The sequence below is a fragment of the Callithrix jacchus genome, chromosome 13 (assembly GCF_049354715.1).
Source record: "Callithrix jacchus isolate 240 chromosome 13, calJac240_pri, whole genome shotgun sequence".
Classification (NCBI taxonomy): Eukaryota; Metazoa; Chordata; class Mammalia; order Primates; family Cebidae; genus Callithrix; species Callithrix jacchus.
Genome location: NC_133514.1, coordinates 97,908,208 through 97,920,683, shown reverse-complemented (window position 1 = coordinate 97,920,683; position 12,476 = coordinate 97,908,208). Strand labels below are relative to the sequence as shown.

The window sequence follows — 12,476 nt, the reverse complement described above, 5'->3', positions numbered from 1 at the left end:
CCTGGGTTGTTCTCACAGCGCCATCTTGAGTCCTGGTGACCCCCAATAAATATTTATAAATTCTGATTGACTATGTGAATGCTTCTAAAGACTCTTAAAGAATTTTTTTGCTTTTATTATTATTATTTGTTCATTTTTAAAAACTTTTTTTATTATACTTTAAGTCCTGGGGCACCTGTGCAGATCGTACAGGTTTATTACATAGGTATATAGGTGCCATGGTGATATTTTTAGAAGCTGATGGTTATTTTCCCTCAAGCTTATTTCCGCCTTGCTTTAGAGTCTGTGGAAGAACAGCTTAAGACCTCTCAGTGGTTGTTCCTACCCACCTGGTGACCTGAGCAGTCGAATTGCAGACCAGGCTTCTGTGGGAGGCTGAGAGCTCCAGTCTTAAGTAGGAAACTGCTCAGTAGGCCAAGGGGTCTTCAGGCTGAGTAGCAGTGAATTCAACAGATGCAGCAGTCCAGTTACCCTGAAATTCCTCCTGGGAATTTCAGCTGCAGCTTGTTCTTCATTTTCAATCTCTTCAGGATCTCTGTAGAAGTAGAGATCAGGCATGACCTCCCATGGGCATTCATGGGAACTTCCCTTGCTGGCATCTATCACATCAGACCTAGTGAGGGGCTTCTCTTACTGTTGTATGGGATGGCAATGTCCACATAGCACAGAGGAGAATCTGTGTGACCCAGAGCCATGGTAAGCAGGTTAACGTAAGATGCCTCTCTAAGAAGCTGGGATCAGAAACCACCAGCAGACATAGGCTTCTAGAAGGCTGTCTGGATCTGGTGTGGGAAGGTTCCAGGAGTGAAGCAATAAGCAATAATGACCCCAGTGGCAGCAGAAAACTTCAGCACAGCCCACTTGCCAGTGTTCCTGGAGGATATGACACTGATATCAGCACGGCTTTCAAGAGTGACGATGGCATGGGCCACCATCAGAAGCTTCTCTCAGGTCCTCTTCTGATTTAGGATGTAGATGCCAACACTTTTCCCTTTGCAGATATACTGTTCCATTTGGAAGTCAAGCTTGGTACCACCCAAGTGAATTCCTGCTGCAAGAAATATGATGACATCCTCCTCCTTCATAGTCCAGGACATCACAGGCTCTGGCCATTGTAAAAGTTTCCCTTTAAGTTCTGAGGGGAATTCAAAATAATGCCATTTGGACACTCTCTGGGTGTCATGGAAAGGCTATTATTGTTTTTAATGGACACACAGTTATTGTACATAATTATGGGGTATATTGTGATAAGAATAATTATCATATCCATTACCCCAAACATTTGTCATTTTGTGTGTGTATGAGGAAAAGAACATTTTCTGAAATATTTTTCTTCCTCATATTGCCTTGGGCCTGACCTTCTCTACATTCTCCCTCTAAAAGAAACAAGCTATTAGGTTTAGATTGCAAGTGATAAAATATAGTCACCTATTGTCTCAGCCTCAAAATGCTACAACATCAGTATAATGCAAATCTTAAAGGAAAATATAAAAAGGTTTTTATCTTCTCTTAGATTTCTTTATCACATATTGAAATAAAAATAAATAACTAAAACTTTGCCCTAAAATGAGACAGGAAAGTTAGAAGAAAAAAAAAATTTTTTTGAGACCGAGTTTCACTCTTGTTACCCAGGCTGGAGTGCAATGGCGCGATCTCTGCTCACCACAACCTCTGCCTCCTGGGTTCAAGCAATTCTCCTGCCTCAGCCTCCCAAGTAGCTGGGACTACAGGCATGCGCCACCACACCCAGCTAATTTTTGTATTTTTAGTAGAGACGAGGTTTCACCACGTTGAGCAGGATGGTCTCGATCTCTTGACCTTGTGATCCGCCCGCCTCGGCCTCCTAAAGTGCTGGGATTACAGGCTTGAGCCACCGTGCCTGGCCAAGGTAGAGGAAATATTAAAGATCCATATCCACTCATCTTTTTCTGGGTCCAATATGAGCTACCTAAGAGATATACAAGTAGCCATGGCTCACACACTTTCCAATGAATGAATCAAGTCATTTTCCTAATATAACATTTATTCATTGTTTATTTTAATAAGGTAGGACAATGGTAAAAAGCACAGATTCAGGCAAATTGCTTGACCCAAATTCTCTTGAGGGATGATTGCTGGATATCAATTACATCAGACTCACTCCTCTAGACATTGGTTTTAGCCACTATCATCTCTTGTCTGGACTATGATGTGACATCTCTGTAACTTGTCTGTACTCTCCAGCTCCCTTACGATCGATTTCCTAAGAGCCCTCCAGTGAACCATTAACATGTTACAGTGCATGTCTCTCATTGGTTCTACCTCTCCAAGGGTTTCCCATCTCACTGGGTATAAAGGCCACAGTTCTATCAAGAATCTATGAGATGATTCGCTCTGTCCACTCTGGCTCCCTGTTGTGTAGCTGACCTCACCTCCTATTACCCTCCTCTCTCCCTTTTTATTCTAGCCATATTTACCTTCTTGCTCTTCCTTGAATGTGACAAACACACTGCTGTGCAAGGACCAGGCCTCCACCAGTCTTCATTCCCTTTGCCTTAGGTGCTCTTTCCCGCATTTATTACCTGCATGGCTCATTCCCTCACTGAACTCAGGACTCTGCCTAAGGTCCACATGGACAGACTTTTCTTCCCTTCTGATTCAATGGGTATCAGCCTCTAGTCTCTCAGCCCTTGATCTTCATTAATTATCCACATCTGACATGTCATAGTTGCATTTCTATATTTGCAGTGTACTGTCCGGAGCTCCAAGATAACAGGAACGCTATTATCAGCCCCTAGAAGAGGATATGATTCTAGGGGCTCAATCAATATGAGCTGATATTTTAGAATACCACTACCAAAAGAGCTTCTAATTCAGTTATGTTAATACAGTGACATAAAATGTTGGAAACTACAGTATGTAAAAGCTAAATAGCACAATAGCTGAATGAGATGCTGCAGAGTAGTGTGGAATTAACAGCCAGATATACAGTCATTGGCATAGACAATAAGAGTAGGTGTCCAGGAATGTTTGAGATTATGTTATAGAGGACCAGAAAGAAAAGTGATTTTCTCTGTTTCTGTCTAGGCTTGAAAATCTTGTTCCAAATTGGAAGACACAGTTCTGAGGATTGCCAGCAACTTCTGCAGGCTTCCAAAAGTAGTACGTGGTCTGGTCATCCTGCCAAAAGCTGACCTCACAGGGTGAGTTGACATATATGCAAAATTTGCAAGGCTTTCCCGCACACTTTAGGAGGGATGAGCCCTGTTATCAACGCCCTGGGATACGGCCAGCATTAACAGAGGAAACACACTGTTATGCAACTGAAAGCCTTTGGTCTTGATATACAAGTGGGCAGCCTCCTCCTTGTTAGACTCCAGGAATTTGCTGTTTTCTCTCACACAATCTAGAAACAGAAAATTTGGAAGCCACACTGCCTTACACCTACCACTCAGCTGTCTTCAGGGCACTTGTTCTCATAATTACTTGCTTTATACTCAGAAAATGCAAATAAACTTCATTATTAGCAGAGGCAAAACACAGTAATGAAGGTCAATCTATTGCAGACACAGCAAATGTATTCTCAGTAAATAAATTATGAATGATTTAAATGATGTTATACTTTTTAACATTTGTATCACTAACCCCAACTTGCTCATGCCTTCCATTCTGATAGATTTAGGAAACATCACATACATGTACTTTTAGGTTTTTAGAAAACAAGCCAGGATGCTTATAAACTCAGAAAGATGAAACTGCTTCCAGACAATAGAGTTATCAAATAAACTGCATGTACCATAATGATTTCGACACAGTGCTCCACCCACCATTATGACTCCCAGAAAAATTTGTCCTGTAAATTTCCTAAAGGATAGTGTTTCAAGAGGCTTACAGCTTCCTCCAGGGTGACAATTAAGTCACCTTGCAAACAATTGGCTTAAAGGCAGCTTCCCGGTCATTCCTCCTAATTAGAAAAATAAGACTGCTATAGATTCTCTTTCCCTTTCAAGCTTGTATGAAAACATCCACTCCTCTATGAAAAGCTGCATTAACTTTTATGACAAAATGTACTTTTATTTGTAGCACAGGCCTTCAGGCTAAAACAAATCCCTTAAGACTGATTTTGCCAGAGGTAGAATGTCAGAATTCTCAAAGCTTGTTTTCACGAGTATTTAACTCTAGACTATGTCTTCAGATATTATAGATTCCTTGACTTCTTACCTACTGTCACCTTCTGTCTCTAGACAAAAGGACAACTTAGCCATTGTCAGGAGGAAGGTCACTTTTTACTTAAAAAAAGCTTAGAGGCCAGGTGTAATGACTCATTCCTGTAATCCCAGCATTTTGGGAGGCAGAGGTGGGTGGACTGCTTGATCCCAGGAGTTCAAGACCAGCCTGGGCAACATGGCAAGACCCTGTCTCTACAAAATATATAAATGAACCAACAAACAAAGAATTAGCTGGGCATGGTGGTGCATGCCTGTAGTCCCAGCTACTTGAGAAGCTGGGATGGGAGGATGGCTTGAGCCTAAGAATCAGAGGTTGCAGTGAGCTGAGATTGTACCTTGTACTCCAACCTATGTGACAGAGTGAGACCTTGTCTCAAAAAAAGAAGAAAAAGAACCTTAGAGTTCTTGCTTCAGCAGCACAGTATATAACGTTGGAATGACTCTTAGTAGCTTCTCATGGCCACTATATTTCTTAAAAGCCAAATGCACAGCAGTAAGCTTAGTATACTAATTTTTGTGTGACAAAAAGGGAGGAAAACATATAACATTCATCTTTGTATTGGCAAAAGAAATACTGAATAGGTAATAAACCTCTTTAGCTTTAAGGAGCAGGGCTGCGGGTGACACGGTGGGGTGGGCCGAGGAATGTAGGTGGGTGTTCTAATGTGGTCTTTTTGTATTTCTCAAGTTTTGAATTACTAATTCAAAATTTAAAGAGTCTCATAGGGAAACACAGTTTCTCTTAATAACATTTAACTGCACTTTGTTTTATCGTTGAAATTTTTTGTAATACCACTTGCCTCCTAGGTTTGGTATGCCAGGGACATTATGTAGTATTCATGACTTCCAGAATAACATGCTTCTTATGAAAGTAGGTTATTAGATTATCATCATGATCAAAAACCTAGGTAGAGTTTATTGAAAGTAAACACCAAGGTTTTAGTCTTGTTATGTTTTCATCAATTTCTCAGCCCCCTTTCTTCTGTTCATAAAAATACACTAGCAATAAAATCTCATTTCATTCTTTATATTAACTATCTATTTATCTATTATCTATCTATCTATCTATCTATCTATCTATCTATCTATCTATCTACCACTTAGTGAGAGCCTGCTATGTACTAGCTTATATATCCTAAGCTTTACATTTTACATGTGAAGGAAACTGTGGCTCAGAACATTTAAGAGACTTGCCAAAGTTGCTAATCCAGCATGCATGCCTAGCTCTCACTAATTAGGAAGCTCTCACTGTGCCAACAAGACCACTTTAGCCACTGCTGGGTCATGATTCTACTCAAGAAAAGTGATACATTGACTGGAGACATTCCACTGTCAAACTGTGGAAACTCAGGCAGGTATCCTATAAATAAAAGATTGGAAAGAAAGTCCTCATTTCCTTTCTTGTTCTAATATCCAGATGAGTTATGCTATGTTGTTCTCTTTAATAAAAATAGGTCCTGGAAATGTGTGTTGGAAAAATAGTCTGACTACTAAAGTGTTTATTCAATGTAAGGATAGCAAGAATGACTTGTCATTTCCTTTGTATCCCTGAGGCTCTATAACTCTTTCTACTTAGACATCTAAGGGGTAAGGAGGACAATGTGTGAGAGTTGTTTCATTATCTGGGGGATTAGCTAATAGAAAGTATAAGATACAATAATTCTTATAGGAAGATTCTTAATATTATTTCCTTATGCAGAATCAATCAAGTAACTGAATCTTAATAATTGTAGCCATGAGACGAATTCTTCACTGTGAATTGTCACCAGACCATGAACAAACCATAAGAGACAATAATAGGTAAGTAGGACTATATCAAATTAAGCTGTTATGAAACTAAAGAAGAAAGCTACAAATGAGAGAACATATTTGTGATATGTATATCTTACGAATAATTTGTATCCAGAATATAGAGATAACCCTTACACATCCAGGTGAGCAAATGATTTCAGTAGACATTTATCAAAGGAAGATATATGAATGTCGAATAAGCTCACATAAAGATGCTCCATATCATTAGGACTTCAGAGAAATGAAAATTAATCACAAGATACCACTACATACCCACTAGAAGGCTAAACTTAAAAATATTAGTAATATGAAATGCTGATGACAATGTGGAGAAACTAGAGCTCTTGTACATTTGCTGGAGACAGTAAAATGCAACAATCACTTTGGAATAAAATTTGGCAGCTTCTTACAAAGCTAAATGTACAATTAGCATGTGGTTCAGCCATTCTACTCTTAGGTATTCACTAAGAGAAATAAAAATATGCCTACACAAAAATTTGAAGATCAAAGATTATAGCAACTTTATTCATAGTAGCCAAAAAAAAAACCAAAAAACAAACAAAAAAAGAATTTAAGTATACATCAAGACAGTATTTCTTTCTTTATTATTATTATTATTTTTTGAGACAGAGTTTCACTCTTGTTGCCCAGGCCAGAGTGCAATGTTGCAATCTCGGCTCACTGCAACCTCCACCTCCCAGGTTCAAGTGATTTTCATGCCTCAGCCTCCCTAGTAGCTGGAATTACAGGCACCAACCACTACACCTGGCTAATTTTTTGTATTTTTAGTAGAGACAGGGTTTCACCATTGTGGCCAGGCTGGTCTCAAACTCCTAACCTCAGGTGATCTGCCTGCCTCAGCCTCCCAAAGTGCTGGGATTACAGGAGTGAGCCATCCTACCTAGCCAAAAGGTATCATTTCTATATAGTGAAATACTATTGAATACTAAGAAATTAAAAAGAAACAAAACAAAGCAAAACTCAAAAACATGACACAGAGTGAAAGCAGACATATACAAAAGAGTACATATTGTCTGATACATTTATATGTAATTCCAGAGAAGACAAATCAACTTATAGTGACAAATAGCATGTTAAAGGCAGCCCAAGGCTAGGGTTGACTACCAAGAAGCATCAGAGAACTTTTGGGGGTGATATTCTCTATGTTGAAGACATCCAAGGTTATGCAAAGATATATATTTTTCAAGACTCATTGAGTTGTACAATTAAAATAGGTGAAGCTTATTTTAGGTAAAGTATATTAAAACGAAATTGTTTTACAAAAAAAATCAGGTAAGTTTTGTTTCACAACTAGCAAAAGATACAGATTAAACTGAAAATCAGATGACGGTGGTTATGTTCTAAAAAGGGATTTAGGTGGAGTTACATTATGGAAAAATCTGATTGCAGTGCCTGGAATATGATAGATACATTAGTCCATTTTCACGCTGCTGTAAAAAAGTTTCCTGAAACTGGATAATTTACAAAGAAAGAGATTTAATTGACTCACAGTTCTGCATGGCTAGGGAAGCCTCAGGAAACTTAAAATCATGATGAAAGGGGAGTCAGGCATGTTTTACATGGCAGCAGGTGAAAGAGAGCAAGGAAGGAAACTGCCACTTATAAAACCATCAGATCTCATGAGAACTCATTCACAGTCACGAGAACAGCATGAGGAAACCACCCCCTGATCCCATCACCTCCCACGAGATCCCCCACCTTGACACGTGGGAATTTTGGGGATTACAATTTGAGATGAGATTTAGCTGGGGACACAGAGCCCAACCATATCAATTGGTGATCAACAAATATTCATTTCCTCCTCTTTTCCAGTTCTTTTGTGGAAAATGTAAGTAATATATTCAAAGGCTGTCAGCTATAAAATAAATACTGAGAAATATATGCAGAAAGACAACATTATGAGTCAGTGGTTAGTCATCTAAGAACAGTCAGAGGAGTCTGTTAAAATATGTAAGCTCTTCTCTCTTACAAACTTTTGATTTATAAGACGCTTTTTCTTTACCTTGCAATGTCTGGGGTCTCTAAGTTTTTATTGTACTCATTTGGCAGTTAGCACACATTTTCTACATTGGCCATTACATTTTTAAGTACACATATTTCTTGTTTAACTTTGTCACAAGTTTCTAGAAGGCAAGAAGCTTGTCTGATACTTCTTTTTATGGCTGATTTGAACCTAGTACTTGTACAGAAAAAGATAAACATATTGTGAATGATTACACTGATATTCTTAGGTTTGAAAAATCTTGCCTCTTCAATATTATTTAGTCAAATAATTTAAATGTGATCACATCCATTTGAAGTGAAAAATTCATTTATTTAAGAGAATCAGTCAAGTAATTTAAAGACTTCTCCTTTCTCCTGGTATGTTCACATTCATTTTTTCACTAGTTTAGTCTTTCAATAAATATGTTTTGAGCATCTCTCTTTGCCAGGCACTGTGCTAAGTGCTGGAAATACAAAGATTATTATGTGCTCACAGTCGAGAAAGAATGTCAAACATAGCAACAAGTATTTCTAACAGAGTTGGATAAATATATCATAAGAGGTGCGTGGAAAGAGAGAAAGATGATGCCAAGATGTACCATATAAACTTTAAAATTAAATTTTGACCAATCTACTCATTGGCTAATATAAAACTCTGCAATCTAATTTAATGTTATTTAGGTATCATAATGTAGAGGCCAAGATGTACCAGATAAACTTTAAAATTAAATTTTGACCGATCTACTCATTGGCTAATATAAAACTCTGCAATCAAATTTAATGTTATTTAGGTATCTTAATGTAGATGACCTATAATTGAAACTATAAATAAAGGTTGAGTTACTTTTGGTAATAAAATTGTGGTTGTTATCCTAGACAAAGGGAGTAGCCTCTTTCTCTTCTTGATGCCTAAAGTCAATAAGCCCGTCCAAGACTTAACTTTCAACCCATGAGGAAATAAGCCTTGTGTGCATAAGACAACCCAGAGGGTCAACAGTAAATGAGTAAACTATGACATGGTTCAAAACTGGTCTTTGTGGAAAGTCCACTTGACTATGGAGGTGGTTTTCTCCAACAGATAGAAACATTTTGAGCAATTGTGAATGAGAAGTGTGTCATTTGGTGTTGGTCTACTTACGCAGTCTTATGCAATTTGATGTATGAAGAAAATCTACACCAATTTGTTCTCTTTCTTTTTGCCACAAAAGGAAATTATAACGTTTTTTAAAATGTTATTTCAAGTTCCTAAAGCTTTCAATTCCTGATGATTACATTACCATGGGTGAGTGTATATTTCTCTTTAGCAAAACATAGCTTATTTGTTTATACTCTACCATTACATACAACCCTCCAGCAGTGTCCCATCCAATCTAAAACTCAAATCCTTATGCTCTCTTTTGTCAGAGCATTTCTACATGGTATCTCCTCCTTGAAATTCCTCACTCAATTCTCTCTAGGACCCCCCTTAGCCTAGAAAATCCCTATTTATCTTCAGATATTATCTAAATTTCACTTTCTTGGAGATGACTTTCTTGACTGGATCCTTCACACACACAACCAGAGACTAGAGAAGGCTTCCCTTTGTACTTCCTCATGAAACTTACTAATTAGTTATTCATTTTTCTATCCTCTTTATGCTCTGCACCCTGCAGATGGGAAGACTTGTTTCTATCTTGTTTATGTAATAGGCACCTAATAGCTATTAATAGCCATTTTTTTATTAAATGAAGAAATGTACAGCAATAATGAAATTTAGAGAAATAAGGCTTTCATTTTACTAATGAGAAAACCATGGTAAAGTAAAGTCGTTCCTTATTATAAAGTTAACTATCTCTGTTTTAATGGCATCCGATAAGATAATGTTGTATTTCCTTACTGCTCTATTGGGTGCTATTATAAAAACTAAGTTCTATTGAATATGAAAGTTACTTTTGCAGCAATATTTGTAATTTCATTTCATCATAATTGAGCATAGAAAAATAAAATTCTATATGAAACAAAAGGCAGCACAAATTTTCTTAGATTCTGCAGTTGCCTTACCTCACATCTTCCCTACTCAGTTTGGCCCAATCAGTTTTACCAGACCATTCACAAATATCCCAACTGCATGCTTTTGTAGGGGTTGGCTGAATCAACCCCTATGAAATCAAGTAAACCAAGTAATCATACTATATTTTTGGTAATATTATACTTTTTAAAAAGTGTATGTTGCTCTAAAGCCACTTCTTTAAAATATGACACTACCAAAAAATATTATGTATCATTTGGTTTACTCATAAAATTATCCAGTTTGGCATGATCATGATATATATAAAGTATTTTCATGCAACAGGCATTTACTACCTATTTTACTTTTAAATGGTTATAAATTCTATCACAAAAGTATCAGAAAGTGTATCTAAAACTTAAAAATAAGGCAAAAAGAGTTGTCAGTATATCCCGATAATATCATATAAGGGTCATGGTCACCCAAGCATTGTCTAGATAGGCACAGCTCTGTCCCAAAGAAATTTCTGTGATGCTCAGTGTGGTAGCCTCAGCAAGTGTGGCTACTGAGCACATGAAAAGTGGACAGTGTGACTGAGGAACTGCTTTTTTACATTATATGTAATTTTAACTAATTTAAAGTTACATTTAGGTAGTCGCATTTAAATCGCTAGTGGCTACCTTACTGGACAGCACAGTTACAGAGGAGTGCACTTAGTTTTTCTCACATTTTGTTATTAATGAAAGATGCTAGTCTTTGTAAAATTATTTGTTAATTTGTAGAATTTTGTCTGTTAGATATGCAAATAATTTTTTGCCTGGCAGAACAGATAATGCCAATCATTTATGGTAGAAATATTAGCCAGTTTTATAATATGAATCAGTAATTTTATTGTAACAAATCTTTGTTAAATTGTCTAGACATATATTATTTCTCACAGTTTTCTTGAACCAATCATAATATCTAGTTCCCTCATTAACTGTTATAGAAAAATCATTCACATATGTACATTTATGTTTGTCTGAGATTCATAATTTGAAAATTATATTTCAGCTTTGGATTCCCTAAAATTCACCCATAGAATTATTTAACAGAGGGCACCTGAGAAATTTGTTCTTTTACCTTATAAAATGAAAGATGTTAGAAATAATTAGGTTTGTTTGGTGGCTTCATATTTACTAATTTATTTAATACTATTGCAAGAGATTCATGGAAAGAATGATAAAATCAAAGGAGATGCCCAGACTTCCTTAGGCTGTTTATATAGCTAAAATATTCATATAACAATATCAGAAATTATGTGCTTCTTGAAAAGGCCTTGAAGATTCTTCAGTGCCTTCCATAATCTAATCTTACCCTCAGAGAAAACATTGATTAAGTCGTTATGAGAACCTATTAGAGGATCTTCTTCTTATGTTATTGGTTATCATAATAAATTAATCACAGCCAGTCTTACCAGCAAACAGATCTCTGCTTCTTGGTGCTTGCCTGAAGTCTGCTACACATTATAGGCTAGAACTCGTATCTTGCACGAAAGACAGTTCCAGAGTTTTATAGAAGAGACAGCATACCAAGCACTCTGCAAAGAACAGGCTCTGAGGGATAGGTTTCCAAATTCTCATGGCTTAGACAACTCTCAGACTCTACGGTGGAGTGAGTCACAATCTCCTAGGCTCCTTTCAGTCCAGAAGCAGGCATTTTACATGAAAGCAGACTGCTGACCTCGGATCCAGGGCAAGAAAAATTAATCACCAGGACTAAATGAGCTCATGAGGAAAATTTAATTGTGATTATTTGTCTGGAATATGGCTGCCATTGTTTTAATTTTCTACTTTTAGTAAGTATATAGGAAAACACTTTATCTTTCTTCTTCAGCTATCTTTAACCCTTTCCTTAATAGATTATGCTATTGTAAACTTAAATGTTCTAAATGGTATCTAAGTGTCACTGACCCACTCAGAATTTGGAAGCAAATATTTTTAGAGTATTCTTACTTTCTAAGATAATAAGTTATTTGCAAATGATTGACAAGAATGTGTGCCTATTTTTACCAGAGCATAACTTCGTAAATCATTGTAGCAACCTAATCTACACTTGGAGTGTCATATTTGAGAAGGATTCATATTTAATCAAGTATGGCAACTCATCATTAAGGAACATATGTGAGTTGATGCAGGACCTGCTTCTAGAGTCCTAGCACAGGGAATAGGAAAGAAGTAAACTTCTGGAAGGCTAAGGAGCTTAGCAAATTTGGGCAGGGTGGTGGAGGGTACTCTGTAGAGGAAGATTTTACCTAAATGTATAGGTACTACAGGAGAAGTCTAATGGAGGGAATGTTTTGGGGTTGATTTCCCAGCATTATAAAAGAAGAGCAAGAGATATCAAGAGTCTAGCCCAAGTTCCTTCTGAAAATTCCTAGACAAGTGAATTTTGTGGCTTTAGTGATTGCTCAATATTGTAGAGCTCTATATTGGCAGGACAAACTC

At 37.0% G+C, this 12,476-nt stretch overlaps 1 protein-coding gene across 9 annotated transcripts in view; it reads right to left on the bottom strand.

The window, feature by feature from the left end:
- Positions 1–12,476, bottom strand: part of RAB27B (RAB27B, member RAS oncogene family) — a 308,125-nt gene that overhangs the window by 157,089 nt on the left and 138,560 nt on the right. The gene's annotated exons all lie outside the window — the stretch shown is intronic.